Source organism: Thermobia domestica, chromosome 4, assembly GCF_964235325.1.
Source record: "Thermobia domestica chromosome 4, izTheDome1.hap1.1, whole genome shotgun sequence".
In the NCBI taxonomy this organism is placed as follows: Eukaryota; Metazoa; Arthropoda; class Insecta; order Zygentoma; family Lepismatidae; genus Thermobia; species Thermobia domestica.
This window is the reverse complement of record NC_137457.1, coordinates 273,027,461-273,033,796: the sequence shown is the minus strand read 5'-3', so window position 1 is coordinate 273,033,796 and position 6,336 is coordinate 273,027,461. Positions and strand designations below refer to the sequence as shown.

Sequence of the window (6,336 nt, the reverse complement as noted above, 5' to 3'; positions counted from 1 at the left end):
CAATCTACACTTGCGAACCTTTATTCTTTAAGTGTGCTTCCTAGTTTCAACTCGAGAGTGAATTGATGCTTTCAGTATGTAGAATGCCGAGGTCTAAACCATCTACAGCTTCTCATTTAAGACAGATTGTTTCTGAATTTGGTGAGGATGTTTTTAGTACTGACTGTACAGTATTGTTTTGTAAAAGTGGCATGTGAAGTAAAAGTGGCAGCAGAGAAAAGAGACACTGTACAAAAGCATATCAGAAGCGAAAAACATTTACGCGCAGTTGAAAACAAACATAAAACCAAGTGTTCGCAGTTGTTACTTGTGGAGAGTGCTTCGAATAGTAAAGGCAAATCCTCAGTTTTCAAAAGAGTTGTGTGAAGTTTATGTGTCTTCAAATATTCCTCTTTGGAAATTCAACAATGTGAAATTGCGGGATTTTCTGGAACGTCATACAGGTTGTTCTATTCCAGACGAAACGAATCTTAGGAAAAAATACATGCCAAAGTGTAACGAGGACACAATAAGAAAAGTAAGAGAGAAACTTTGGACTCAAATAATTTTTATTTCTATAGACAGAATAGTGATATGAAGGAACGTTATATAGTCAATATTGTTGGGGCAGTGAAAGCCGACGAACCTAGCAAAATATTTTTGCTAACTGGTGAAGTGTTGGAATTTGTCAACCATTTTACAATATGTAAACTTTTCGATAAATCGATATCCCTACTTTGGCCTGAAGGTGTCCAACATGACCATGTTGTTTTTGTAACAGATGCTGCTCCGTTCAATAAAATGGTAACAATGTTTACAGTTATCTACTGCAATGCTGAATAAGGTATGAACTAAATTTTCTGACGATTACAAAGTTCCTGAGTTAGTTTGTTGTATCACAGCTTATAAAATGTTTATATGTTGCTTAACTGGATATAGACCTATATATCTGTAATTCAAATATGAAATGCTTAGCTATTTACTAAATTATTTAAAGTTTAGTTTTAATATTATTGTTCTTTTTTAAACCAAAGACACAAATTATCAATAGACTGCAACTAACTGAAACAAACCTTTTGAAAATTAGTGAGAAATGGTAATTAAAATCCAATAGATATTCAAAAAATGTCAAAGTTTTAATGAAATAAACGTTTAAAAAACTGTAAGTTTTAAGGTCAACTTTTGTGAATTTTAGGGTCATTTTACAGGAATTTTAGGGTCATTTTATAGGTCACTTTTTAGAAAATTTTAGGTCAACAAAATCCGGGCCCTGCTTATTACCAACCAATTACTGCTTTTGCTCTGTGGGAGGGGGGATCAATATTGAAACTGAAAGTGAAACTGAAGGGTAGATCTCTACCCTTCTGGTTGCATTACAGAGCTGATGCCAGAAATAGAAGTATTCTGGCAACGCTGAATCCAGATCTATAACCACTTCCTGCTATCTATTACCGTGTTTGCTCTACAGCGATCAGTTGAAACCGGAGCACTCTTTTTAAGTACCGATCTGTAGCTTAAGGTGAAGTCCGAAGCACCGCGATACATTCAAATTTCAATGCTCCTCCACCGAGAATCGAACCCAGGGTCTTGTGCATCAAAAGGAGCACGCGTTAACCACTAGACCAGTAAAAAGGGCGGAAGTATTAACTTTGTACCACTTGCTGTTTAAACAGAGGGATACCGGTGGAGATCGAATTTATGCCTGGGACGCTGAATCCGTAAAAAAAAAAAAAAAAAAAAAAATCTCGCTCTGATACTTGTCAACAGATGAATGTAGTTCTGTTACAAAGCGCCCTATATTTATGCATAGTAGCTACAGTTTGGAACAGTAAAAAGAAGAAAAGGACATAATTTTCAAACATTTACGATAATCTATATTCATACATAAAATAACGTAATTGAGTCTGTCGCCAATGTTTTTCATAGAAAGGTGTTACCTACTGTCACAAAATACTGTACGAGAATAGATCATCACGAGATTTAACCACGTACGAAGACTTTATTCGATTTTCTACTCGAGACGAAATTGGAGGAATCCCAAATTATGCAAAAACCATACAGTAAAACTTAAGTACATGTGAGGAAGGCAACCAAAGTATTTTTGATGTCGTTCAGGTTGCATATATTTCAGATCTTTGAATTGTTTTGCCGGATTCCACGTCTGTGAAGTTGTCCCGCCCACCTAACGAACTTTTCTTTTATTTATCTACATCGTTAGTTTACGTTAGTTTTGCTAAAATTATCGTTAGTTTTGCAAAAATAACGATTTTATTCGAGAAATAAATGGGCAGGCCAACTTCACGGTTCCCCGCCCACAAACGAATTTCAAAAGTTTATCATATCACATCGTTAGTTTATCGTTAGTTTACGTTAGTTTTGCTAAAACTATCGTTAGTCTCGCAAAAATAACGACTTTATTCAAGAAATAAAGTTTCCCGCCAACTGTAAATTAGCACGCCCATATTGAATTCTCATAAAATTCTAACTCACATCGTTAGTTTATCGTTAGTTTACGTTAGTTTTACAAAACTATCGTTAGTTTTGCAAAAATAACAATTTTATTCGAGAAATAAATGGGCAGGCCAACTTCACGGTTCCCCGCCCACAAACGAATTTCAAAAGTTTTTCATATCACATCGTTAGTTTATCGTTAGTTTACGTTAGTTTTGCTGAAATGATCGTTAGTTTCGCAAAAATAACGAATTTATTCGAGAAATAAAGTTTCCCGCCAACTGTGAATTAGCCCGCCCATACTGAATTCTCATAAAATTCCAACTCATATCGTTAGTTTATCGTTAGTTTACGTTAGTTTTGCTAAAACTATCGTTAGTTTCGCAAAAATAACGATTTTATTTAAGAAATAAAGTTTCCCGCCAACTGTGAATTAGCCCGCCTATATTGAATTCTCTTAAAATTCCGACTCATATCGTTAGTTCATCGTTAGTTTACGTTAGTTTTACTAAAACTATAGTAAATTACGCAAAAATAACGATTTTATTCGAGAAATAAATGGGCAGGCAAATTTCCCGGTTCCCCACCCGCAAATGAATTTCATAACTTTTTTCTATCACATCGTTAGCTTATTCGTTAGTTTACGTTAGTTTTGCGAAAACTATCGTTAGTTTCGCAAAAATAACGATTTTATGCAAGAAATAAAGTTTCCCGCCAACTGTGAATTAGCCCGCCCATACTGAATTCTCATAAACTTCCAACTCATATCGTTAGTTTATCGTTAGTTTACGTTAGTTTTACTAAAACTATCGTTAGTTTCGCAAAAAATAATGATTTTATTCAAGAAATAAAGTTTCCCGCCAACTGTGAATTAGCCAATCCATATTGAATTCCCTTAAACTTCCATCTCATATCGTTAGTTTAACGTTAGTTTACGTTAGCTTTCCTAAATTAACGTTTGTTTTGCAAAAATAACGATTTTATTTGAGAAATAAAAGTTCCCGCCAAATGTAAATACAACTACATAGCAGGCATTTCCTCAGGTACATGAGAATGTGTCCAGTATGTGCCTTATATACTTCTTACCTATGCCTGTTATGTAAATGTGCTGTTAGAGTTTACATTTGTCGAATGAACTTTTATTTGTCGAATAAAATCGTTATTTTTTCCAAAACGAACGTTAATTTTAGCAAAACTAACGTAAACTAACGTTAAACTAACAATATGAGTTGTAAGTTTAAGGAATTCAATATGGATTGGCTAATTCAAGTTGGCGGGAAACTTTATTTCTTGAATAAAATCGTTACTTTTGCGAAACTAACGATAAACTAACGATATGAGTTGGAAGTTTATGAGAATTCAGTATGGGCGGGCTAATTCACAGTTGGCGGGAAACTTTATTTCTTGAATAAAACCGTTATTTTTACGAAACTAACCATAGTTTTAGCAAAACTAACGTAAACTAACGATAAACTAACGATGTGAGTTGGAAGTTTATGAGAATTCAGTATGGGTGGGCTAATTCGCAGTTGGCGGGTAACTTTATTTCTTGAATAAAACCGTTATTTTTACGAAACTAACGATAGTTTTAGCAAAACTAACGTAAACTAACGATAAACTAACGATGCGAGTTGGAAGTTTATGAGAATTCAGTATGGGCGGGCTAATTCAGAGTTGGCGGGAAACTTTATTTCTCGAATAATTTCGTTATTTTTGCGAAACTAACGATAGTTTTAGCAAAACTAACGTAAACTAACGATAAGCTAACAATATGGGTCGGAATTTTAAGAGAATTCAATATAGGCGGGCTAATTCACAGTTGGCGGGAAACTTTATTTCTTGAATAAAATCGTTATTTTTGCGAAACTAACGATAATTTTAGCAAAACTAACGTAAACTAACGATAAACTAACGATATGAGTTGGAATTTTATGAGAATTCAGTATGGGCGGGCTAATTCACAGTTGGCGGGAAACTTTATTTCTCGAATAAATTCGTTATTTTGCGAAACTAACGATAATTTTAGCAAAACTAACGTAAACTAACGATAAACTAACGATGTGATATGAAAAACTTTTGAAATTCGTTTGTGGGCGGGAAACCGTGAAGTTGGCCTGCCCATTTATTTCTCGAATAAAATCGTTATTTTTGCGAAACTAACGATAGTTTTAGTAAAACTAACGTAAACTAACGATAAACTAACGATGTGAGTTAGAATTTTATGAGAATTCAATATGGGCGGGCTAATTTACAGTTGGCGTGAAACTTTATTTCTTGAATAAAATCGTTATTTTTGCGAAACTAACGATAGTTTTAGCAAAACTAACGTAAACTAACGATAAACTAACGATATGAGTTGGAATTTTATGAGAATTCAATATGGGCGGGCTAATTCACAGTTGGCGGGTAACTTTATTTCTTGAATAAAATCGTTATTTTTGCGAAACTAACGATAATTTTAGCAAAACTAACGTAAACTAACGATGTGATATGAAAAACTTTTGAAATTCGTTTGTGGGCGGGGAACCGTGAAGTTGGCCTGCCCATTTATTTCTCGAATAAAATCGTTATTTTTGCAAAACTAACGTAAACTAACGATAAACTAACGATGTAGATAAAAAAATAAAAATTCGTTAGGTGGGCGGGACAACTTCACAGACGTCCGGATTCCGGGTTTAATTCCTTCCCTCAAATTTATCCTTCCCGTACGAAGAAGGCATGTTAGCCGGTCCGAGAATCGATAAGAGTAAATGCCGAAGGCGTTGTTTGTCGTTGTATATTTCTAGCACTTCTGTGCTTTCAAAGGTAGCATAAACATTGTTCTTCCAGTGTGAACAAGTCATTTCAACTGGTAGTGAATAAAACAAAATTCATAGGTGGTTAGGAGAGAGGTCAGCGTTCTCGCTTTGAAATCTGCAGGTTGTATATTCAAACTCCGCACATAAACATCCTAACAGATTGCTTTCTCAGTGTTACTGTAGGTTTTTTTTTCTACATTTGCTTTGTACTGTGAATCACAATAACCTTATCGCATCGCATCGTTTGCTGTACCCACAAACCCTGAAACGCACTTAAGTAAACAAAATTTCTAGGGCAGTTTTGGAGGAAACTGCAGCTCATGATGTTAATTTTCCAGTAAACTACCTTGAATAAAGGATAGGGAAATAATTCGAAAATCCTTCCTCGGATAATCTAATAATAAAAACAAAAAATTAATAAAATAAAATAAAATTTGGTCTCAATATATTGAATGATGTAATCTCTAGGCTTGGGTTTATATGTACTGGACTAAGGGTAGAACGTATGATAATACGGATTGGTACATTTTAAGCTAGTTTTTTCCTTTAAAAAAAAAAGCATAAAATGTTACTCTTTGCTTTTACGCCCGAAAGTAAAAATGTATTAATTTTCTTCTTAGGAGCTTCTTCCAGCATTCAAATTTTGCTGTTTTTTTTTTTTTTTTTTTTAACTTTACATTAATGCTCTTCCACCGGAATCGCACTCTGGAACTCGAACCAACTATCTGAGTGCTAGTCTGTAAACCGTAGGGACCAATGCCTAAAGTTTAAAATGGAATCTGAACTACTGTTCGATCTCTCTCACCGGGAATCGCACTAGGACCTCTTTGAGTAAAATAGGACACTTACACTAATCACTAGACCAACGAGGAGAGCATAAGTTTTCTAAATATTACAGAAATTCTGTATTCAACTGTTTTATACAAGAGAATCTAGCGTGGATATTTTATTCGTTGAATTACCCTCTGTGCCAAAATTCGATGCGTTTTATGCAAGGCAGGAGCGACGAGATCTTGGCACAAATAGGAGTGTTTAACATTCATTTCCAGTAGCCGACCGAACGAACTCGGTTGTCGTCGAGGCGAAATAACACGGCCAGAATGTGTGT

At 34.8% G+C, this 6,336-nt stretch overlaps 1 long non-coding RNA gene across 1 annotated transcript in view; it reads left to right on the top strand.

Annotated features, from left to right (window-relative positions):
* The first annotated feature begins 615 nt into the window (after window positions 1-615).
* The window catches only part of LOC145684071 (uncharacterized), a 143,336-nt gene continuing 137,615 nt past the window's right edge, over window positions 616-6,336 (top strand). The window contains exon 1 of the long non-coding RNA XR_014131242.1: window positions 616-823. This is a non-coding gene — a long non-coding RNA (uncharacterized LOC145684071). The remainder of the gene's footprint in view (window positions 824-6,336) is intronic.